This window comes from Lissotriton vulgaris, chromosome 8, assembly GCF_964263255.1.
Source record: "Lissotriton vulgaris chromosome 8, aLisVul1.2, whole genome shotgun sequence".
NCBI lineage: Eukaryota > Metazoa > Chordata > Amphibia > Caudata > Salamandridae > Lissotriton > Lissotriton vulgaris.
Window position 1 is genome coordinate 1,505,026,991 of NC_141696.1, and position 24,701 is coordinate 1,505,051,691.

Below are 24,701 nucleotides of genomic sequence, written 5' to 3' on the forward strand. Positions count from 1 at the left end.
GCAGCATTAGCCCTGTTGGCTTAAAACCACGCTACGCCACTTCAGAAATGCAGGGCTGCCCCTTATTTACAAAAATACTGTGCAGCCCTGTGTTTCCCCCTGCACTGGCACTAAATTTAGCAGCCTAGCTCCAACACAGGCACCCTCGCACCATATTGCAAGGGTGCCTGCGTTCTAGGGTAAGATTGTTTATGGAAACTTGATAAAGTCTTGCCACACTTCTTATTAATGGTTCTATATCTTCCCTCTCAATAGGGCTTTGTATTCTCTCCTTGCAGCCCTAAATGCCTGCTCATTTCCTGAAGAGGAACGCCAGTCCTTGTACACACTTGTCCGCGTGTGCTTGGCAGCTCTGCACTCTGTCATGTCAGCCTTTATGGGGTGTCCTGATCTTACTGCTTGGTGTCCATAGTGCAGACCAGTAGCGCCCGAGTTTGCTGTCATTTGTCAAAACTGCCTCGGGTTCTGGGGTCTCTGAACTACTTCCATATCCAGCACCAGGTGCCAGTGCTCCTTTGGGAAAAGAATACAACCAATCAAACGTGTTCTCCTGCTACTCCGAAAGGAAGGGCTGCAGGATTGTCTGATGTAGTTCGAGCCTTTAAAAAGCTTAGGCACAGTTCATTGAGAAAGTTACTAAATATGTCCCTTTCCTGCGCCCGCTGAGAGGAAGGAGCCTACCCATTTCTGGTGAGGGAGGCCCCAGCTTTCCTCATCGTCGCTTATTGGGTTTTCCCTAAGACCTTCTAGTAGGCAGGTATTGAAGTCGCAACAGACAAGTATGGTGTGCTCGCCACTGGTAGGCGCCTTGTTCCTTATGTCACGGACAGTTCCTTTTAGGGCTGGTAACTGGTCCTCCAGTGTGTTGCATCTGCTGGGACTCAGGGACACACTTAAGACTTCCAGTACAATACTTGTCCTTCTTGGAGCAATCTAGCATGCAGCGAGCAAACTGGGGATGTCCTTGAAGACATTCCCGCTGCTGTGCAGTGCAGTTTCATTGAGATCCAAGTCCATAGCTCATCTTCTACTTGACTTGCTGCCCTCTATAGCAAACCCCACACAATCTGGGGGTGTTAGTGAAGCAATGCTTGTGTCCACAGCCCTCGTCTCCTGGAAAGAGCATCTCCTTCACACTCACACATTCCATCCAGTCAATGGCCTCCAGTTTTGATTGTGGTCCATGACAGTATGGTAATCCCCTTGGCCTCGCTTCGTAGCGATCCCCCGGCTCGTGGTCTTACAAACGTACCCAGGAGTCGGGGCACTGCTTCTGTTAAAACTGTGAGGTTGTGAATGGGCAGCTCTAGCTAGGGAGGTTTAGGGCTATTGAGGACTACTAGCAACCAAAGCCAGTTTGCTTCACCTGCTCCAAATTCAGGCCTTCTTTCCTGTGTAATGGTGACTGCCCTATGAGAGGCAGTGGTATTTTCCACCATTGTGACTGTGATGTTTCTTGCATCATTTTGTGAACCTAGCACAAGTTTGGGATTATTTTCAGGCCTTTTCGAAAGGCACTGTGCCTTTTGATACCCGCAACAAGCGGTTCACTTTGTTGGACGTGCTGTGTGCCCGATGGTTTGGCCCTTCCATGTGGGAGCATGTCTTTGCCCAACACATGGAGGTAATCTATATTACTGCAGATCCGCTGCGGGATGATTTGTATGTAGAACCTGACCCCAGGACACCCCCATGTCGCACGGCCCTCCAGTTGTAGGCGCGTTCTCTGCCCGAGCGCCACTGGTCCGTCCCTGACCTCAATGCCCCCTCGCTGCCGCTCGCTCTACCTCCTCCGTTGTTCTCCGCATTTTCGTCTTTTTGTTTTTAATTGTTTTTATTGTACTTTCTCTCTGTATATTCTCAGTTTTGTGCCTATTTCTTTAGGATTGTACCCACTGGTGTGGCCCCCCGCTCCCCGCTTCCTGCCGCTGCTCCCTCGCGGCCCCGCCACCTTTTCCTTCTGTTACCCCATTCGCCGCCCGCTCCCACCTCCCAGCTGCTCCTCCCTCCCACTTGGCTTCATATGGAGCCCGCGCGACGTGGGCGAGTGTAACCTGACCCCAGGACATCCCCACGCCGCACAGCCCTCCAGCTGTAGTCGCGTTCTCTGCCCCAGCGCCACTGGTCCGTCCCTGACCTCGGTGCCCCCTCGCTGCTGCTCACTCTACCTCCTCCGTTGTTCTCCGCATTTTCGTTGCATTTTCGTCTTTTTGTTTTCAATTGTTTTTATTGTACTTTCTCTCTGTATATTCTCAGTCTTGTGCCTATTTCTTTAGGATTGTACCCACTGGTGTGCCCCCCCGCTCCCCGCTTCCCGCCGCTGCTCCCTCGCGGCCCCGCCCCCTTTTCCTTCTGTTACCCAATTGGCCGCCCCAATCCCGCCTCCCAGCTGCTCCTCCCTCCCACTTCGCCTCATATGGAGCCCACGTGCACGCACAGCGTTCACGCACAGCGGGCGCGCCGATTGTGTGCCGAAGGCGAGCCAAAGGCAAGCCCGTCTGCGCCCCGCGCCTGGACCGCGCCCAGCGCCAGGACCCCTGGTCCCCGACAATGCCAGCGCACCCGATGAACTTATGACGCCGCCACCCTCCACGCACTCAACGCTGACCGGAACCCCGCCTGCTACCGAGCCACCCCGAAACGTACCCACGGACCCTTCACCTGCCGATCCTGCAAATTCACCTGCCGCAGGACCTGCACCGCACCCGACAAGCCGAGCACCAGCAACAACCACCTCAAGTGCATCCTGCTCAACACCCGCTCCGTCCACAGGCACGCCGTCGAACTCTGGAACCTCCTCGACACAACATCACCAGACGTCGCCTTCCTCACGGAAACCTGGATGAACGCCTCCTCAGCCCCCGACATCGCCATAGCCATCCCGGAGGGCTACAAGATCACCCGGAGGGACCGCGTGAACCAAACTGGAGGAGGCATCGCCATCGTCCACAGAAACACCATCCGCATCACAACCAACTCCGACGACACCCTCACCGCCGCCGAACACCTTCACTTCCAGATCCACACAGACCCCAAGACCACCCTCAGAGGCACCCTCATCTACAGACCCCCGGGACCACGCACACAATTCAGCGAAGCCATCGCAGACTTCGTCAGTCCACACGCCCTCACCTCCACAGACTACATCCTCCTGGGGGACCTCAACTTCCACCTGGAGAACTACAAGGACTGCAACACCACCACCCTGCTGGACAACCTCGCCAACCTCGGACTCAAGCAACTGGTGAGCACCCCCACCCACTACGCCGGACACACGCTTGACCCCGTCTTCTCCTCCAGCAAGCACATCTCCTTCAGCCACTCCACCGGACTACACTGGACAGATCACAGCTGCGTCCACTTCAACTTCAGGAGAACCACAACCCACCACCACCCGCAACAGGTACCCCGCAGAAGCTGGAGCAAGATCACCGCTGACCAGCCCGCCACCAACCTCAGCCAGAACCCGCCCACCAACACGATGGACCCCGACGAAGCAGCCTGCAACCTCACACAGTGGCTCACCAACTGTGCCGACAAACTCGCACCACTGAAAAATCCTCCCAGCAGACCTGGAAGCAGGAAAGCCTCATGGTTTACCAACGACCTCAAAAACTCCAAGAAAACCTGCTGCACCCTCAAGAAAGCCTGGCGCCACGACCAGACAGCAGAGAACATGACAGCCCTCAAGAACGCCACCCGCAAACACCACCAGCTGATCCGCACCACCAAGAAGACTACATTCAAAGAACGACTCTCCAACCCCAGCGCCTGCAACAACGACATCACACCCTCGCGAGACCTCTGCGACTCACTCGCCTCGTTCTTTCACACCAAGATTGACGACATACACAACAGCTTCGGAGCACCATCCACGCACCCAACCACCGAACCAGCGCCCCCCACCACCACCCTCTGCACCTGGACCCCTGTCAGCACTGAAGATACCACCCGCATGATGAACATCATCCACTCCGGCTCCCCCACCGACCCCTGCCCACACCACTTCTTCAACAAAGCCGACTCCATCACCGCACCCCATCTCCGGAACATCATCAACAGCTCCTTCGCATCCGCCACCTTCCCGGAGAGCTGGAAACATGCCAAGCTGAGCGCACTCCTGAAGAAACCCACCGCAGACCCCTCGGACCTGAAGAACTTCCGCCCCATCCGTCAACAGACAACTCTCTGCCTTCCTCGAGACCAACGGATCCCTCGACCCCTCACAGTCCGGCTTCCGGGCAAACCACAGCACCAAGACAGCCCTCATCGCAGCCACCGACGAAATCAGGTCCCTGCTCAACAACGGGGAAACTGCTGCCCTCATCCTTCTAGACCTCTCAGCAGCCCTCAAGAGCGTATGCCACCACACCCTGATGCAGCGCCTCATCAACACCGGAATCCAAGGAGCAGCACTGGAGTGGATCATCTCGTTCCTCGCCAGAAGAACCCATGGAGTCCGCCTCCCCCCGTTCCGTTCCGCAGCCACAAAGTCATCTACGGCGTCCTGCAAGGATCCTCACTCAGCACCACCGTTTCAACATCTACATGAGCCCCCTCGCAGCCATCACCCGCCAACACAACCTCAACATCATCTCCTACGCCGACGACACCCAACTGATCCTCTCCCTCACCAATGACCCCGCCACCGCCAGAGCCAACCTCCAGGAAGAAATGAAAGACGTCGAAGAATGGATGAAGGTCAGCCGGCTGAAACTGAACTCAGACAAGACGGAAGTCCTCATCCTCGGACCATCTCCCTCCGCCTGGGACGACTCCTGGTGGCCCCCTGCCCTGGGCAGCGCACCCAAACCAATGGACCACGCACTCAACCTGGGCTTCATCCTGGACTCCTCCCTAACGATGACCAAGCAAGTCAACGCCGTCTCATCATCCTGCTTCAACACCCTTCGCATGCTCCGAAAGATCTTCCGATGGATCCCCACCGAAACCAGGAACACGGTCACCTAGGCCCTCGTCACCAGCTGTCTGGACTACGGGAACACCCTCTACGCTGGAACCACAGCCAAACTACAAAAAAGACTCCAGCGCATCCAGAACGCCTCAGCATGACTCATCCTGGACATCCCACGCCGCAACCACATCTCTGCCCACCTAAAAGTCCTTCACTGGCTCCCCGTCACAAGAGGATCACGTTCAGACTCCTCACCCACGCACACAAGGCTCTCCACGACATGGGCCCAAAACCTCAACAGCCGCCTCACATTCTACACACCCACCCGCCAGCTCCGATCTGCCAGCCTCGCCCTCGCCTCCGTCCCACGCTTTCGTAAATCCACCGTCGGAGGTAGATCCTTCTCCTACCTGGCAGCGAAGACGTGGAACTCCCTCCCCACTCACCTACGGCTGACCCGGGACCATCTCCCCTTCAGGAAAAAGACCTGGCTGTTCGAGCAGTAGCGACCCCCCCACCCCGCAGCGCCTTGAGACCCTTAAGGGTGAGTAGAGCGCTATACAAATTATGCTGATTTGATTTAGAACTCTACATTGCTACAGGTACCCTTTCTTGCTGCCTTAATTATAGCATGGGGTCGGGCACCCGGATTTACTAACTATGTACTGTTGCCCGATCTAAGGGATGTTCAACTGGCATGCACAATCTAAGGCATGTACAGCTGGGCGCTCCAAAGTATCAAACAACCTGTTATATTTAGCCCAGCTTGTATCTTGTCTTTAAAATTCCTGTGCCTTCCTGGGCACACGTGGAGCCTGTTCCATGAGATAGTTTAGTTTTCTGACCTCCTGAAGAGATGTGATGCAGTGTACGCAGTGTACGGAGGTGTTACCTCTCTCCTACAGAAAGCCACTTAGGTTTTAACCCCAAAAAGCAGACTTCAAAGGGGAAGCCTTCTTTGGAGGGAAGATGTGTCACAATAGGGAGGAGGGGTTCCCACTGTTTAAGTAGATAGGCTGGAAGGGGAGCAGAGGGGGCAAACCAGTTGCCAAACAGGTGTCCCCAGAAGCATGTAGCCCTGAGGTAGCCACACCGTAGGGGTCGGCTAGTGAAGTCTGAACACCAAGTGAAGGGTCTCAACATCTTGGGAGTGGGCAGAATGGCTCATCCTGGAGAGCCAGATGCCACACTCCACAGGAAGTGGTCACCAAGTGGGAGGGAATCTGTTAATTCAATAGCTACCAACCACATCCTTCCCTGAGGATATTTTCTGAGCATAATAGGAGCACCCCTGGAACCCAGACCTCAGTTCTCCACTGACTTTTGAGAAGGACCAAATAATGACTATCCTACTGCACCAAAGGGCCAGCAAAGAGAGGCTGCAAAGTTTAAGACCATCTGGTGGCTAGCATCTGGTGGCTAGCAAAGACAGGGGCAGTGCCTGCCATGTCTTGGTCAAGGAGAAGTGGTCTCCAGAGCCCAGTCAAGACAGGAGAAATCCAAGGGCCACCAGACTGGACTCCTGTACTCAGTACAGGGGACACAACAACTGTAGAAGCTTGCTGAGCCAAGTTGGCATCCCAGAGTATTCAAGCCACGACCATTGCCGTAGTGCAGCGCTAAAGACCAAGACTTGAAGCATAGAGTTGCACCCGATATGGCTGAGCAGAGGAGCGCTATTAGAGAGTGGCTGAGACCTTCAGAAGGTGAATTGTCAACTCAGGAAGATTTGGCCTGTGACCGTGACATCAGGTGACTGGTAATCCAGTGGCGACTGGACTTCAGCCAGACCGGAGAGGACTACATGGGACGTCGACACTGCAACCAGGACCCCCTTGCCATCTTTGTGGATCAATCAATCATTGCAGGAAGTCCCCCATCGACTGTGTTGCATCCACAGCATCCTTACAGCATCTTCAGCATCCTTTATCCCTTGCATCAGGACCACTCCATAGGAATCCATTGCAACACGGACAAAGTGCTTGGAACTGATCGAGGACTTCTTCTCCTGTGGAGGTAATGGTTTCTAAGGGCCTTGCTGGTCCCCCTGATTAGCTCCCTGCCGGAGTTGGTCACCCCAGGCACTTCTAACTGACCGTCTTGACACTTTTCTAAGTTTTCCTTGAAAAGGTTTCTAAGCGCCAAATTTGATGAATTTATCATGGCTTGCATGCTGTTGAATGAAACCGCTTTGATTTATTATTACTTGTGAAATCCATGTATCTGGAACCCTCTTGTGTGACTTTTTCGTTCTGGTGTCTATATTCTTATAAAAATACACTCTAATTTTATAAATTGGTGTTGGATTTCTTGAGTGTTGGGTCAATTTCTTCTTCAATTGGTGTGGTGCTTGTGCTGTTTAAATGTTTTAAACTTGTTCCTCTATTCAGGCCTCCTTGCTCAGCACCACAGCTACCCAGGATTTAGCTGAGGCTTTGGCAAAGTAAAACCTAAGGGTCGTAAAGGGGTGGTAAGTGTGTTACATGACGATGCTACACAACCACACTATATAATACACTCCATTACCTCACATTGGTGCCTCGTGGTGGGATCAAGAACTTGTGTTTAGCAGTACCATATATTTGTTGAAGTCAATACCTCTGGGAATGTGCATCGGTAGACACCTAGAAGACTGGACTCCTGTTCTTGCTCCCCCAACCCCAAAAAAAGTATTTTCTGTGGCCAATATTGAGCTCTAGAGTACTGTCTTCAAAGGGTGCAAAACCTTTCCCAACGGGTGGATAAGAGTTGAAAACATTTGGCAAAGATCCTACCAAGTTCAAGTAAATTTTTTTAAACAGATCCTAGGAGCTACTATTTGACAAGGAAACATGGAGCACGACTTTGCAAATCTGTCCTTCTACATGAGGAATGACCTGGGGCATTTTGTGCAGAAAGGAAAATCATCATGGGAGCTAAAGCCAAGAAACCTGCTATGAATAAGGCCCTGAGAGCTTGGGAGGAGGCTCATAGAGCCCCTTCATGCCTGGAGAAAGAATTACCCCAAGGTAGTGGGGATATGAGGAGTTTTAGGTCAATCATAGCTTGTTTAGTGGAGCCAGTGGGGCAGGCAGCAACCTACCCCATTCCCCTTAAAGGCCCAGAAGGGTCCACAGAGCCCAGAGTCTGGCTGGCTCTGAACATAACCAGAGGTCCATACAGGAGAGCACGAAAGCCCTGGACTTGGAGGAGAAGGACCTAGCTCTGGCTGAGAGAAGATTGGCCCTAGAGGAAAGGAGGGTGAGGCAGGGCTGTATAAATAGGCTGCTTCGACTAGGGTATGAGTTAGTTGAGTCCTGATTCTCACATGAAGGCAACCCTTGTCGAGTTTTTTGGGTTAACCCCTGCAGAGAGTAGGCAGAAGCTTATATCTCTTCAGAAAGACACTACACAAATGTGAATAGGCTTTGTTGGCACCTCAGTTAAGGCACTGGATAATTGGATTAAATGCAACAAAGTGGACATATTTGAAGGGCACTACATTCTGCTGGCTAAAAAACAAATTTTAACAAATTGTTATTCAGAGACGTTGCACCAGAATCTGGTGGACTCTACATTGTCTGATCTTAGGGAACTGGACAAGATAGCTGGTGAGTGAGTAAGAACCAGGGTCACTTGGTGGTGACTAAAAGAATAGTGGTTAAGCCTCCTCTCCGAAGAAAGACGGGAGAAAGGATAAAAAGAAAGAGAGCTTTAAAAAGCCCCCAAAAGTAGGCCCGGGTGGGGGGCAGAGGCTCGAGGCACATCCCATTTAAAGGGTAAGTGGTATCAGGGAAAGACGTTTGACCCTCTGAAGGCAGGGGGGAGCTTTGACTGTAACCAGCCAAGGCACAATAGAAGAGATGTCGTGAACATCAAAATGGCACCCTCTGGTGCCAGTCCAAAGGGTTGGCTAATGTATGGATTGGTTGGGAGGTTGCCCATAGAGATTAAAAATGACACACAGGGGCCACCTTGGTTTCCCTGGGTGGGGAGAACATTGAACGTTTGGCCTACTAGTCTCCTAGCATGGAGAAGTGTAGGCAGAGGCCAAACATCAATGGGGTGGAGGTGAAGGCTCTAAGGGATACAGGTGCCAGTATAACCATGGTTATGGCTAAACTGGTTTCCCCAGACCAGTTCCTACCTGAGGAAGTGCACAAGATTGTTAACGCTGACAATGTCACAAAGTCCACCCTATGGCTCTGGTTCACTTTGAGAGGAGTTACTGGCCCAAAGAAGGTAGTAGTGTCCCCTGCCATCCCAGTACAGGATTTACTGGCAATGACTTAGAAAGTTCTGCTTGGGCAGTAGTCGAAAGGGGGTCCCATGTGTAGTATCCACAGTTAGAACATTCCTTTACAATTGATATGCTTTCTATGTCTTGTAACATTCTGTATGTGGGAGTTGGACAGTGGGAGAGATGCTTCATTGCAATGTGGATGTATAAGCTGTTTCCTGGAATAAAGTATTAATCTGTACAAATCCTGTCTACCGGATTACTTCACAATTTGGCGACGTTCGGGATCTATTAAGAAGAAGAACCCTATAGGAAGTATTTTTTTTTTCCAGACAGCGTTCACTTCTCTCTAAGGTATTTATTTGGATTTGTGTGTTGATTGCACCTGCGGCTGTTTCTGAACCTGTTTTGATTGCACCAGCGGCTGAGCTTCCACAATCTGTTTTGTTTTATTTCGTATTCAAGGATTTTCCCTGACTTTCACGTTTTTGTGCTTGGCTTTAATTGAAGCGCAAACGTGTATCTATTTTGCCTGAAGTGCGGTGTAAATGATCTACAGTATGACTGCAACTGCGTACAGCTCCAATTTTTATTTGTGGTTCTCTCTCGTCTTATGAGTTGCCATATTGAAGGATTGAATGGGCATTTCAAACTATTAGTTACATGCATCATTCAAAAGTTAGTACCTGCATCCTGGAGCGTGCCTGAACTGTTTGCTTCGTCTTCTCTTGCCGTTCATGACGTTTCACTGTGTGAAAGGAGCACGTCGCGTCTTGACATTGCATGAAGAGGGACGTGTCACGCCTTGACGTTAGATGAAAAGTGACATATTACGTTTGACGGACATTTTTGTTTATTATTCTCAGTACGATAACTGTACATTTGCTTAAGCACATCGGAAACTTTACTTTCATCTTTCTCAAAGCTGATACCTGCTGAGAAGATTGTTTATTTGGCACATCGGAGTTGGCACAAAGATAACTCTATCTCAGATATTGACTTGAACATTGCATCAACTGTGTGAAGTATCTTCATTCTGATTTTAATGACATCGGTGACTACATTCGTTAGTTTCAATTATTATTTCGACATTTTATTTTCAATGTTAATTTGAATCTACAGTGTGTCGTTTAGGTTTAACAACCTACATATTTAAGGTTATTTTCTGTTTTCTGTATTCAATACGTCTAACATCATTGCTCCTCCACATTTTCTACCAGTAGCAGGTGAACCAAAAATGGAATGGGATCTATGCTACCCAATGTTTTAGCTTATGTAGATGTATTAGAGGAAGATGGTTGTTCACCCAAGAGAAAGCTCGCTCTTCTGAGAAATTGTCTAGGAGTAGCAGGATTGAAGGAATTAGCTAATTTACCACCCATAGAGGGTTCCGGAGATAGTAATGTTTTCAACGTGACAGTTAAACAAATGAGCATTAGATTTGGCAGGAAGATCAACACAGTTATGGAAAGATTTAAATTTTATTCACGAGCTCAGAAAGAGGATGAATCTAACGAGGATTATGTAGCTGCATTGCGCACTTTACCTGGATCGTGTGCTTTTGAAACAATTAATTTTGAACAAGTGTTAAGAGATCCGATTATGATGAAGACAAAAAGTAAGAAAATTCAGGAGCGTTTATGGATGGGAACAGAATCTTCTCTAAGCGCTGTACTAAATATAGCAAAAGGAATTGAACAATCTGAAATTTTTGTTAGTGAAATTAGGGGTCATGTAGTTAAAAGTAAGGAAATAATCCCTGAGGTAGCTGTGGTGAAAGACCATTCTAACGCTAGAAAATCTTTCTTTGTTCCTACTAAGAAAGAGAATTTTGGAAAAGACAATAAGTTTTTGGGGACAAAAACTCAAGTAGTTTGTTATAGATGTGGTGGTATTGACCATGTAGGAAGCTACAAAGGATGTCCTGCATGGAATAAAATATGTATTAAATGCAAGAAACCTGGTCATTTTAACAAGATGTGCAGATCGTCACAAAAAGTAAATTTAGTGTCTTCTGAAGAAAAGGAAGATCCAGAAAAGGTTTTAGAGATTAATAGTCTGTGTGTTGGGGACATCAAGTGTAAATGTTTTCCAAGTGATATTATTTCGATAAATGGCAAGGGAATCTATGCTAATTGATTCATGTGCCTGGTACAGTATTATATTTTCGTTATAGTGAACAAAGGTCCTTAGCTTATTTAAGAATCACAACAATACAGTATAGGAACACAATGGAAAGCTATACGATTTACGATTTCCAAACCCAGCCGGGAAAGGAGTTTATTTTCAGGAAACAATGTCCAATCTTTCAATACAAACGAAATAACATGACACAAGCCTGTGCCGTACCAAAAAGAGGGAAAGGAAAGATAGGATTAGGGTGAAAGGGGTGTCTTTCAGGCAAAGGAAGAGAGCAAGGACAGGGCACTGTAAATAAGTCAGAGAATAATAACAGTGTCGCCTGGAGTGGAGTGTACACAATCTCATTAAACAATATTATAAGTGTAAAACCACTCATAGGTGTCGACGTTTCGATCCCTTATGCTCATTTAGATACATGGGATCATCATCAGGACTTTTATAATGAACAAAACATGCCTGAATGAAATAAAGCCTCAGTGAATTAAGGTAAGAAGCCTCACGTGGGAGGTGTCCTTCACTTCAGAATGGAGCGATGATGCACGTAGTTACACGTCGTGGAGGTCTTTATGGGGGTCCAGAAGAACTGCTAATTGCAGGAGTTATAGGTGCAATTCGTAGTTCGTTTTCAACTGCATACGATGGCAGCACTTACTCCACTCAAAGTGAGAGCGGGGAGTAGCTTTTAACGCGTAGGCAACAGTGGCCGTACACGCGGAGTGCCAACGATGTGGCGTTCAGACGCAAGTCTAAATGAAGACTCGTCTTTCCTGGGGCTGCTCGGTCAATGCCGGATGCACTATAACGCAGTTATACCCATGGTACTTAGCTATCCGTTGGGTCCCCCTTGTACCTTAAAAAAATGGTACAGTATTATAGGCAGAGATGTCTTTGACAAATTCTGGAGTACCACAAAATTACTACCACCTGATGTTCAACCGGGTGGTTATTCTGGTCAGAAAGTTGACCTTGATGGATTCATGTGGGCTGACCTTAAGATTAAAAATAGGACTACCAGAGGGAAGGTTTACATTGCAACAAAACCTGTGTCCATCCTTGGTTGGCCCCATCAACAGGAAATGGACATTAAACTTGACCCTAATGCATCACCACCTGTGTATGTTGTACCTCCTGAGAATGATGAATTTACTAGTAAAATAAGAAATAAGTTTCCTTCAATCTTTGTTGACAACTTAGGAGAATTTGTTAATTTCAAACACAAAATCATTCTTAAGGAGGGTGCAACTCCTTTCCGACATAGAGTTAGAAATGTACCATTGGTATATGGTCATAAATTGAAACTGATCTTGTCTGATTTAGTATCTAAAAAAATTATTGAACCTACAGAATCTTCTCCCTGGGTTTCTCCAGTGGTTTTATCACTCAAAAGCAATGGCGAACTTCGCTTATGTGTGGACCTTCGCAGTTTGAATAAGGAAATCTGGATTGACATGCACTTCCTCATATTCATGAGTTAATTTCCACACTTTCTGGGGCTTGTGTTTTCTCCACCATAGATCTAGCTAGTGCTTACCACCAAGTGGTCCTACATGAGGAATCGAAATTTCTAACTACCTTTATAACTCCTGAGGGTATGTTTCAGTGTCGCCGTATGCCATTTGGCTTAGCGAGCGCCGCGTCTGTTTTCCAAAGACTTATGAAGGAAGTTCTGGAAGGGTGTGCTGGCGCTATTGCCTTCCAGGATGATATCCTAATTTTTGGAAAAGACTATGAAGACCATGATAAGAATTTGGAAAAAGTGTTACAATGTGTACAGGAAAAAGGTTTGACCTTAAAATTTTCAACGTGTAAATTTAGACACAGCAAAGTGGAATATCTTGGCCATGAAATTTCTGCTCAAGGCATTAAGCCCAAATTCAATCATATTCAGAGCATTACCAATGCCCCTGCACCATCAACAAAGGAACAACTAGTGTCATTTCTAGGTCTCACAGAATTTTATAGTAAATTTGTACAAGATTATTCCTCCAAAGGTCACCCATTGAGGTCATTGCTAACGAAAAATGTAAAATTTGTATGGAACAAAGAACAACAATGTGCTTTTGAAATGCTTAAAAAAGAAGTTGTGAATGCTCCCTTTTTAAGGCCGTTTGAAGTTGGTAAAGATTGTATTGTATCTGTTGATGCGAGTAATGTCCGCCTAGGCCCTTATTAATACAAAAGAACATGAGTGAAGAATATGTAGTTTCATATGCATCAAGAACCCTTCAGGGTGCTGAATATAATTATTTCACCATTGAGAAGGAATTATTAGCGTGTACTTGGGCTGTACAACATTTTAGACAGTTTTTATGGGGTACCAAGTTTCGTTTGCGAACTGGTCACAAGAATTTGATCAATATGCTAGCAGCTGGTGGCGGTAGAACTTTAACTGCTCGTTTAGCACGTTTGGCTGCAAAATTACAAGAATTCCAGTGTGTAGTTGAATATGTTCCTGGGCGTCTTAATGTACATGCTGATTGTACGTCTCGATTAGCTTTGTCAGACATACTTGATATAGCTAGCATTGGGATGGACTTTGATGTTGCATTTTCTATTGAAGATGTCAATGGGGAGAATTCTAAAATCTTTTCCAATGTTATTTCGGAAACTGAATGGAAAGCCTCTATGGGTCAAGATGGGGCCTTATCTGATGTTGTGAGATTCATGCAATTGGGTTGGCCTGAAGGACGCAAGCTATCTGGTGATCTGTCATCTTATTGTAAAATAAAAGATGAACTTATGTTTGATCATGGTTTCGTAACCAGAGGTGATACAATTGTTCCCCCATCAAAGTTAAGAGAGAAAATTATTTCAATGGCTCATGAAGGGCATATGGGTATATCCAGTACTAAAAGGCGTATAAGAGAATTCTATTAGTGGCCAGGAGTTGATGTTATGGTTGACAAGTGGGTTAGATTATGTCCTCCATGTGCTAAGAGTGACAAATCTGTCAAACCTATGGCGATTGATGTTTCTCCTATTGAGTTTGTTACAAGTCCTTGGAAAAAACTTGGTATCGATATTATTGGTCCACTTAATTTGTCTACCAACAAGGATGTGTTTGCCCTATTGTTAATCGACTACTTCTCTAAATGGCCTGAGTTGAAAGTGGTTGATAAGATTGGTTCAACGCAAGTTATTGAATTTTTAGATGAAATTTTTTGAAGGGAGGGCATTCCAGCAGAAATTGTTTCAGACAATGGTCCCCAATTTATCAGCAAAGAGTTTGAGTTGTTTCTTGACAGATGTGGGATAGTACACAACAGAGTATCCAATTATAACCATCAGGCCAATGGTCAAATAGAACACTTTAATAGAGTTATTAAAGAGTCTATCCAACTAGCAGTTAGAAGTGGTTTGGTGTGGAGGAAAGCATTGCGTGCAACTTTGTTGTCATACCGTACTTCTCCTAATTCCGTTACGGGTTTGTCTCCATTTGAGATGTTACGAGGTAGAAAACCCGGATCCAAACTTTTACCTTGCTGGATAAAAATCAAAATTCCTGGCGATTCGCCTTATGATTTTTCCCAGGTTAGAGATAAAGTTGTGAAGTATCAAGAAAAGATGAGAGGGAATTAATTCCTACTCATGGTTCGAAAATTAAGGTAGGAGATTTTGTACGTGTCAAGTTTGGTGGTTTTTATGGTAACAAGTGGGCAAAATGGTCTGATCCATGAAAAGTATTGTAGGTTTTCAGCAAAGCAGTAAGAGTAGAGAGTGGCAAAATTTGGAATTTTAGACGCATCTCTTTATGTAAAATGAAAAATTCTGAAGTAATTTCTAAGTCTTGTTCATCCAACTCTAGTGACAATTGTGGCAGTTATTCTGCCATGTTAGACACCTTTAGTGGCGATTTACCAATTTATGATACTGTGGTGTCTGGATCTGTAAGCACAAGCAATGTTCAAGAAGACATTCCTTGCCTACCTGTTGACAATGACAAGAATGTGAGTAAGGCTGTTGTAGAACCTAGTAATGTGATTAATTTGAGGAAAAGTTCTCGCATCAAACACACTCCTGTTAAATTACGGGATTTTGTTCATTAATAGTTTTTTTCTTAACATTCCTTTAGAATTGTTATTCTTTCTATGTCCTGTAACATTCTGTATGTGGGAGTTGGACAGTGGGAGAGATGCTTCATTGCAATGTGGATGTATAAGCTGTTTCCTGGAATACAGTACTAATATGTACAAATCCTGTCTACCGGATTACTTCACCATGCAGCCATGCTGGGTCTCCCTGAACGGTTGTGTGTTACTTCCAGAGCACAGAAGGCCCTGAGAGGTGGTCAAGGGATCCTGGAGCCTGTAACTATGGACCAGGTTCCTAAAACCAAGAGGAGGCATGCGAAAGCTTGCCGCCCAGCCTCTAAAGATCCACAGGCCCAGATGGACCCCAAAATCCCCAGGGGAATGCCTGACGACTGAAGAGGAATTGATTCCTGGACAGTGGTGTAAGAAAACCTCTGGGGGCACCCTGCTAGAAATGGAGAGGGCCCCCCCCATAATGCCCATACCGTCTTAGTCGCCAACTACTCTGTAGAAGTACTTCACCTTTTCTGCCTGCATCCACATGACATCAGCAGTAGTTTCCATTATAAATTTAGCAGCAAAGACAACAAACATTTGCAATGACAATCACTCTCGCTTCCGCAAGAGCTATTGGCTTTGCCAATGTGTTTAGCCATGTTGTACTCTACACTCTGGTAAGGGAGGTCAGAGGACCTGCCGAACTGGAAGTGTAGGGAGATTGTTTTGTACACCAAAGGATGCGGGATACGTAATCCCCGGGATTTACACAATAATCAATAAGGTAACCCTTTGCCTGAAGAGAAAACAACAAGGGGGGATGCCTACGTGCCCCGACTGTACACCAAATCAGTTAGAGGTGGGGAAAAGAGAAAAATAATAATTTTATGTGTAACCCTCACCCACTCTAGTGGTGGCATGCTTCTCCGTAGGTTTCACCCTGACCCCTATAAGTCAAAGTGGGCTCGACCATGTTCCAGGGAGCTCTTTATATATTAATGTGTCAGGGGACGTAATGGCCCTTTGACATGCAATATACTTTTGTTATGAAGTGATTTAATCCCCACATTTTTATTATCTCATGGGAATTGTCCCCCGTTTAAATACGGATGATTGCAAAAAAACATGGATTGCCGTAATATAAATTTTCATTTTCCACCTCTCATGGGACATGCCACTGCATACCATATTTGTGGACTTCTATAAATTTAAAACGTGGGCATGATATCCACTTGAGGAAATACCCAGCATAGTGACTACAATCCCCATGATCCTCTGGTGATGTCATATGCATGAACACCAGAGGACTCAGTAAGACGGCTTGCCCTAATCCTCTTGGACCTTCATAGACACGTTTGTTAGGGCGTCGGTGACCACAACAGCTCCCACCTGGCCACGAACTCCTAGGTACAATTACAGACAATCTTGCAGCACTATTGGCGAATCCCCTCACTAATGAGTCCCACCTACACCAGTCCCGGGGAATAATTACCCTCGCGGCCCCGTTGGAAGTTCCCCTCCGCTAACGAGGAGGATAAATACCCCCAGTCTCACAGCACAATTTGTGTCGACCACAGTAGGTACTAAAGATAGTAGGGACCCTTGACAAAGTAAGTAATCACGGGACTTTGAGGCCCTGCGAAGTTTGCCTTAACCTTTGCCTGCTGTACTCGATACAAGCACTATCCTGCCACTCTTTTACTGGATAAATAAATAAATATATATATATATATATATATATATATATATATATATATATATATATATATATATATATATATATATATATATATATATGTGTATATATATATATATATATACATATATATATATATATATATATATATATATATATATATATATATATATATATATATGTGTATATATATATATTATGGTGGTTACCAATGCTCACAACACTTGCAATAACTTTTAAGTTGTTGCCCTTTCTTTGTTTCTGTTATATTAGGAAATGAGGGCCAGATGTACAACAGTGGAAGTAGCACCTCGCAAATTGCAAGGTTTTTCCGACTCGCAATTTGCGAGGCACTATTTCCAATGTACAACATTGTATTCCACACTGTTAACGATTTACAATGGAATCACAAATTAAGAGGCTCATGAATATAAATGAGGCTCTCACAATTTGCAACCCCATTGGGAACGGCAGGCCCTCCCAGGTATGGTGGCCTGCTGGGCTCAGCAGACCACTATGTCTGGGACTGCTTTTAAATAAAGCAGTTTTTTTAATGCAGCCCGTTTCCTTAAAGGAGAACAAGGAGCACTTAAAAAAAAGTGAAACGTTTTCGTTTCATTTTTTAAAGGCAGCAGTGGTCCCTGGGACCGCTGCCTGCCCTTAAAAAATATTTGTCCCTGCATTTGAAGAGGGTGCTCATTTGTGAGTTTTTTGCACTCACAATTGCAGACGCAAAACGTTCTTACATAGGGTTGAGCTCGCTTTTAGGAAGGGAACACCCCTTCCTAGTAATGAGTCGCAAGACCCTATTTTGCGAGTCGCAAAAAATTGCCAGTCGCAAAATAGGGTTTGTACATTCCCCAAACCCGTTTGCGCCTGCAAAAATGGTCGTACATATGGCCCCTAGAGTTTTAAGCATGACAGGTGACTTTTTTTGTTGCAGTTTTATATAGCGCAAACACGATTGACAAGTATTGGAGTGCTTTACATGAGCACCAATTTCATTACAGAAGGGATATTAAGTGGTTTGCCCAGAATCACTGGATGTTGAGCCGATGGCAAGACTCAAACTCCAGCTCCAAAGTAGGCAGCTATGGGAACATGAGCTATGGTCTGTGTTGTGTGTGTTGGTAAACATGACTGGTGAGTTACGGTGGTCTTCTGCTTTTGCCAGAACCATGACTCAGTTTTTAACCATGCATTTTTCAGTGAATTTGTGCGTAGAAAGAGAGGATAATTAATGATAACTTGTAAATTATGCTATTAGGTAGGGCTTTGCAAAGAAGTTGAAGGGATTATTACAAACCATTTTTAAACTTTTTTTTTTTGAAAACCTTTATTCAAAAAAGAAGGAGATACATGCGCAGGCCCACAACCATCATGGCCGGCCGCAGAGACAATCAATGAAAACAGGAGAAACTGGAGCCAATCAGCAAACAGGATATATCAAAGTACACCAGATGTGGTTGTGGGGCTCGCAAACAGGATATGAGGTTTTCATTTTTAAATTTTAGAAAAAAGAGTAGGGGCTGCAACAACAAGGACATCACACCTTACAGGATAGAAGCACAAAGGAGACGATTGGGACTTACCCCAATTACAGTCGGAGATAGGCTATGACTAAAGCAACTATGCAATCTGGGCAGCCACGGCGATAATACTGGACAATAAACCACAGTACAATAATCCACATTTCTAAAAATCACCCCAGAGAGCCTACCCCCCCAAGAACAGAAAAACAGAGGCTTGTCGAGAAGCCGAAAAAGAAAAAAAAGGTGCAAGACCAAGAGACAGCCAACCCTACTAAAGCGGAAAGAACCCTCCCAAAGCCGGAAAAGAGCGATAGGGACCATAGAACAAAACAAACTAAAATAACAAACCCCCCCCCCCCCGCACCCGCCACCCTGCACCCCTGTAATGGCTACGGCCTAACCCACTAACAGCGTGCCTGTCGCCCCGGAACTGCCCCACAGAAGGGAAAATATAAGAAGAAGTGGAGGAGGAGAAAAACAAACAGGCCCCCGGACAACTGGTACCCCCCGCCGGCAGTGACCCCCCCATAGCACAATCATCATCAAGCAAAGCAAAACGGTCAGCATTATCACGGGGAGGACAGTCACCAGGAACCCCCCCCCCCCCCACCCTACCCCCGGCCCGGTGAGGTATTCGGTGCAGCCCCGGCAAAAGTAAACGGAGCAACCCCAGGGAAATAGAAGTCAACCCTGCAAGCCTCACGAGGAGATTCATCGCCAAAGTCATAACAGTTGCAAACAAAGGGAGCGTCTCAGATGGTCCAAAGCAGTGGCAAGGAACAAGAAAACCTCAAAGTCAAAGTCAACCCTGACCAGAGCGAATCCGTTCCGGAGCACATCCCGACCAAGCCACATCCGACCAGAGGCAGTCTAAGCGTCCATGGCAGACCAAGGCAGTGAAGGTGAAGCAAAGTCCGGTCACAAAATGGCGGCATCCGTTATGCAAACGGGCCAGGACAAAGGAAAATGACGATCCCCTTCGACGGGACCCTGAGACTCGGCAATGAAGAACATGACATCCAGTGACGATACACCATCGGATAGGAGGCTTAGAGGGAAGACCATGCACTGTAGCAGATGAAGGAAAAGTGAGGCCGACTCTCAAAGGAGCAAAGTCGGGCTGCCGCTCGGGCTCCTGAAGATGGTAGGTCAAATCGTTCGACTGGACCGCAGACTTCTGTGCAGGCGCTGCAGCGTCCGTGGCCGGTCGCGAGCAGACATAATCCAGTTTCGCCGCCAGGGAGACACATGCGCCGCTGAATTGCGAGCGGAGCGCCCCAATCGCCGCCATTACGGATCTCAATGAATGTGCGCCAACCATCCCCTCCATCCCGGGGTCCAGAGGACGGAGGGGGACACAATCTCCAGCCCACATCGCCGGGCTCCGGGCACACAGTTGGCGACCGCAACAACAAGGGCGCCCCGAACTGGCACACTCAGCACAAACACCGGCCGTGGGTGCAGCCCGTCAGCCCCCGGACCGGGAAACGAGGGCCAGGCACACAACCCACAGCCACGGTGCAGGAGGATCGCAGCACGTCACAGTGTCTCTTCTCCGGCACCATCCATCAGCGAGGACAAGAGTCACAAGCGGAAAGAATTATTCAAACCTGGAAGACCGGCCACAATCGCGATCCCACAGCCGATGTTGATCAGGTCCCTCTGGGTGTTTCAAAAATCGAGTTCCCGGCGGCAGCCCGGGAGTAGGCCAAGAATGGGACACGACATAACTTCGTCGCTGAATAAGGTAGGAGATCCGGGAAAGCACAGTTGGCATCAGGCCACCTACATACATCCAGGCACAGGGCGTGGATAGAGGATAAACGACAGGATAGACGAGCCGCCGGCGGAGGTCGGCGGAGCCGGGAGCTTATGCGGCCATCTTGGTTCGCGGCGTAGCTCCTCCCCCCATTTTTAAACTTTGATGTTTTGCAAAGTGCACTGCTGCCAAAGTTTTTTTTTTAAACACGAAAAGACGCAAAAGGAGCCATCTATGGTGGCAGGAACATTTCTTCTGTTGCACATAGCCAGGAGCATGCTGCAGTCCATCTGCATCTTAAAGTTCTGCTAAGCAGTGACCCACCCCCTTCCCCAAAGCTGGCAGCACAGCAAGGTAGTAAAGTATGAAGCTCATTGGCTGGAGGTTATTGTGTTAAAATGTAAAAAGTGAATGAATTATGGCACCTACAATATCAAATGTCTGAAATACTTAGTATTTTTAGCACTGTAGAAAAAATGCAGTGGCCCTGGTGCAAAGAAGGAAAATGGACCCTTTGACTGCCGTTGAGATAATAAAATACTGCAATCATCAGGATTTGTTATGTTTCCTAATCTAGGCCTATGTAGCAAAGCAACCTTTTCCCTACATTTGTCCTACCTTGCTCTGCATAATGGTTTTAGCAATGACCTTCTACCCAGTTATGTGATGAATAAATGTCGATTGGTTTCTTTGAAGCTAGCTTCATTTATTATGCATGAGGATTCCCTGCACATGACGTACATAACAGGTTTAAAATACTCTGTACAAAAGTCATCGCTATCTTCGTCCTAGGGTGATAGGGCTACTTTGCATAATTGCAAATATTGATTTAGGCTCATCTACAAAATCGTACTCACAGCATATCGATGGTGGTAGAACCCTTGAGGCTACCTTTTTGGTATAAAAGTACTACACCTTCACTAGGTAACTAGAGGAGACACTTCTACGCTGACACTGACATGGAGGTCCCTACACGCTAAGGCATCAACACGCAGTGGTCTGACATCTCTTGCAGGTGTTTAACTCGTGACCAAGACTGGATCCTCCATTCTCTCCCATCAGGTAATGGGATTTGCTCTTTCCTAGGGGATTCTTGGCTTCACATCCACATACATGCTAGGTACATTGAGGTACACTTAGGTAGGGTACGCATAGTAGGAGTAAGCTAAGATTACTGTTTTTATTTATGCCTGAATATATTCTTTGCTTAGCTCCATGGTAGAAATGGATCTACGTTTTTCTCTGTCGTTGCTTGTAATGTCTTACGTTTGCTTCTGTCTATTGATTGTTGCAGCAAACATGTTTTGTACTAGGATGACGCTTGTTCAAAAAATACTTATTGAAAACGTCCCCATTGTTTATTCTGTGTATCTCTCTAGTCAAGTCAAGTCAAGTCAAATGATTTATATAGCGCGCTACATACCCAGAGGGTCTCAAGGCGCTTGAAGAAGGGTGGGGAATTACTTGTCGAATATCCAGGTTTTAAGTTGCTTTCTGAATGCTAGGTGGTTCTGAGTGAGGCGAAGGTGAGTGGGAAGTGAGTTCCAGGTTTTAGCTGCCAGGTAGGAGAAGGATCTTCCTCCCATGGTGGTTTTGTTGATGCGAGGTACAGTAGCAAGGGCTTGGTTGGAGGATCGTAGCTGGCGGGAGGGGGTGTAGAAGGAAAGTCGTGTGTTGAGGCATTCGGGTCCAAGTTCGTAAAGTGCTTTGTGTGCGTGGGTTAGGAGGCGGAAAGTAATCCTCTTATTAACTGGGAGCCAGTGGAGGTTTTTCAGGTGACCAGAGATGTGGTCTTTACGCGGGATGTCTAGTATGAGTCTGGCTGAAGCGTTCTGGATGCGTTGGAGTTTTTTCTGGAGTTTTGCGGTGGTACCGGCGTATAGGGTGTTTCCGTAGTCCAGGCGGCTCGTGACCAGTGCGTGGGTGACCGTTTTTCTAGTTTCGGTGGGGATCCAGCGAAATGTTTTTTTGAGCATGCGAAGAATGTTGAAGCAAGATGATGAAACGGCGTTGACTTGTCTGTTCATAGAGAGTGAGGAGTCCAGGATGACGCCCAGGTTCCGTGCGTGGTCCGTCGGGATGGGTGCTTTTCCAAGGGCCTCTGGCCACCAAGAGTCATCCCAGGCAGAGGGGGTGGTACCTAAGATAAGGACTTCTGTTTTGTCTGAGTTCAGTTTCAGACGGCTGTGCTTCATCCACTCGGCTACTTCTTTCATTCCTTCATGTAGGTTGGTTTTGGCAGTGTTAGGGTCTTTGGTGAGTGATAGGATCAGTTGAGTGTCATCAGCGTAGGAGATGATGTTGAGGTTGTGTTGGCGTGCGATGGTGGCGAGGGGGCTCATGTATACGTTGAAGAGGGTGGGGCTAAGTGAAGATCCTTGTGGCACGCCGCAGATGACTTCAGTGGCCTCTGACTTAAATGGTGGGAGGCGGACTCTCTGGGTTCTTCCGGTGAGGAGCGAGGTGATCCATTCCAGTGCTTTTCCTTGGATTCCGATGTTTCTGAGGCGCTTAATAGAGTGCTATGACAGACTGTGTCGAAGGCTGCGGAGAGGTCGAGGAGGATGAGGGCGACTGTGTCTCCATTGTCCAGTAGAGTTCGAATGCCGTCTGTTGCTGCGAGGAGGGCGGTCTCAGTGCTGTGTTTGGCTAGGAAGCCGGACTGTGAGGAGTCGAGGGATTTGTTGGTTTCGAGGAAGGCGGCGAGCTGGTTGTTGACAGCTTTCTCGATGACTTTGGCCGGGAATGGAAGGAGCGAGATGGGGCGGTAGTTTTTGAGTTCGGTGGGGTCAGTTGTGGGTTTTTTCAGAAGGGCGCTGAGTTCTGCGTGTTTCCAGCTTTCCGGGAAGGTGGTGGAGTTGAGGGAGCAGTTGATGATGTCTCGGAGGTGTGGTGCTATGATGGAGTCTGCTTTGTTGAAGATGTGGTGAGGGCATGGGTCTGTGGGGGATCCTGAGTGGATGGAGTTCATCAGGCGGATGGTGTCCTCAGTGGAGATTGGGTTCCAGTCATTAAGGATGTTCAAGGGGGGTGAAGGTCCTGTAGAAGGTTGGGTGGGTTGGTCTCCGGGTTGGTTGTCGAAGCTGTTGTGGATGTCTGCGATTTTGTTGTGGAAGAATGAAGCTAGGGAGTCGCAAAGGGCTTGAGAGGGGGTGATGTCGTTGGAGTTGGCTGAGGGGTTGGTAAATTCTTTGACAATGTTAAATAATTCCTTGCTGTTGTGGGCGTTGTTATCTAGTCGGTCTTTGAATGCGGCTTTCTTGGCAGTCCGGATTAGTTGGTGATGTATGCGGGTGGCGTTTTTGAAGGCGTCCCTGGTGCTGGTGTTTGGGTCTTTTTTCCAGGCCTTCTCGAGGGAGCAACAGAGTTTCTTAGATTTCTTAAGATCATCGTTGAACCAGGAGGCGTTTCTGCTGCCTAGTTTGATTTGACTTTTTTTCAAAGGTGCTAGGTTGTCGGCGCTGTTGGTTAGCCATTGGGTGAGGTTAATGGCTGCTTGGTCGGGGTTTGAGGAGTGGGCAGGGGGGTTTTGAAGAAGCGATGAGGAGATGGTGAGTTTGTTCCAGTTTCTTCGCAGAATAGGTTGAGGATGGTTGTGGGTTGTAGTCTTTTTGTAGATAAAGTGAACGCAGCTGTGGTCCGTCCAATGGAGAGCTGTGGTGTGACTGAAGGAGACATGTTTGCTGGAGGTGAAGATAGGGTCGAGTGTGTGACCTGCAATGTGGGTGGGGGTAGTGACAAGTTGTTTGAGTCCGAGGTTGGCGAGATTGTCCAAAAGGGTGGTGGCGTTGCAGTCATTGCTCTTTTCCAGGTGAAAGTTGAGGTCTCCCAATAGAATGTATTCCTCGGAGGGGAGGGCGTGTGGGGTGATAAAGTCAGTGATGTCGTCACTGAATTGTGCACGGGGTCCTGGAGGCCGGTAGAGGAGGGTGCCTCTGAGTGTGGTCTTGGGGTCGGTGTGGATCTGGAAGTGAAGGTGTTCGGCGCTGGCAAGGTTGACGTCTGAGCTGGTTGAGATGTGGATGGAATTCTTATGGACGATAGCGATGCCTCCTCCTGTTTGCTTGGTGCGGTCCTTACGGATGATCTTGTAGCCTTCCGGGATGGCAATGGTGATGTCTGGAGCTGATGAGGTGTTCATCCATCTTTCTGTTAGGAAGGCGACGTCCGGAGAGATGGTGTCTAGTAGATTCCAAAGGTCGATGGCGTGCCTGTGGACCGAGCGGGTGTTGAGCAGGATGCATTGTAGGTGGTTGGTGTCAGAGATCTGTTTTGTGTTCGTGGATGAGGAGTTGTTCTTGGTGCCGTCGAACTTGCAGGAGTTGCAAGAGAAGGGACCATGGGTGTGTCCAGGAGCGGCTTGGACGCAGTTGGGGAGACGGCCGGGGTTTAGGGCTAAGAGGTTGGTGG